Source organism: Tupaia chinensis, unplaced genomic scaffold (assembly GCF_000334495.1).
Source record: "Tupaia chinensis unplaced genomic scaffold, TupChi_1.0 Scaffold000129_1, whole genome shotgun sequence".
NCBI classification, from domain to species: domain Eukaryota; kingdom Metazoa; phylum Chordata; class Mammalia; order Scandentia; family Tupaiidae; genus Tupaia; species Tupaia belangeri.
The window spans coordinates 91165-92164 of NW_006159598.1; the positions used below are offsets into that span (position 1 = coordinate 91165).

The 1000-nt window shown below is 62.7% G+C and overlaps 1 protein-coding gene across 1 annotated transcript in view; it reads left to right on the forward strand.

The window, feature by feature from the left end:
• MYBPC2 (myosin binding protein C2) overlaps positions 1–1000 on the forward strand; it is a 41146-nt gene that overhangs the window by 7043 nt on the left and 33103 nt on the right. The gene's annotated exons all lie outside the window — the stretch shown is intronic.

Genomic DNA, 1000 nt, shown 5'->3' on the forward strand with positions numbered 1-1000 from the left:
GGCGGGGTAAGCTGATGTTCTGGAGGCCGACGACGATGGCAGGCCGGCCGTCGGAGTCCTCGCAGTGCCCACCCCCCGTCTATCCGTGTCTGTGGGACCCCCGTCCGTCACTCATCCTCCAGCCTGTACCCAAATCCCCCATGGCGGCGATTACCGGCGGGCTCCTGTCGGCCTCCTGCCAGCTGGCTGTTTCCTTGGCCACCTCCCGTCGCAGCTGACCAGCTGTCTGCCCGGCCACTTCCCACCCGCTGTGGGCCGTCTGTCCAGCCATCTAGCGCCTGCCCACCCTGCACGCCAGTCCACGTGTCCTCCAGCTCACACACTCACTCCCCGCTCTGTCCCCTTCTGTTGCTCTGTCCGAAGACCCATCCTTGCGGTCACCACTCCCTCACCCACCAGACAGCCTCCGGTCTCGCTGGCCCTGGGCTGAGATCGGGCTGGGTCTCGTCTGGTCTAACCGACGTGGACAGACTGTGGTGTGATGGGGGAGAGCCCGGGGTGAGGCTGCCCACTGCCTGGGGGACAGGAACTATTTCGTGGACATGAGGAAGGGGTGTCTGGCATGAGGCCATGTCGGGCAGAGAGGAGCCCCTCAGGGAGCGGAGGCGGGGAGAGGCCATGATGCAGGGAACATGGTGTGAGAGGCCAGGAGGCAGGAAGGAGCCGGGTGTCCCAGTACAGGCAAGCGGCTTGGTGTGGATGGTCTCGCGGTGCCGGGGATGGGGGTGGGGCGGTGATTGACAGGCTGTGTAGCTGGGCCTTCCTCCTTCCAGAGGTGCGAGCCACGGGAGAACTTTTTTATTTTTTTGGGAGAGGTTTTTGCTATAGGTCGCATGCACTCGCCAGATTGACAGAGAGACAAAAAGCGAGAAATCCCTCCCCAGGGTGGATGGTCACTCGGCAATCCCATCTCCTCCATTTTCCTCTCGGGATCTTGGGCATGCACACACATGCACCCAGCGTGAATTTAAGCCACCAGGTCTGGGACTTGAACCGCAGT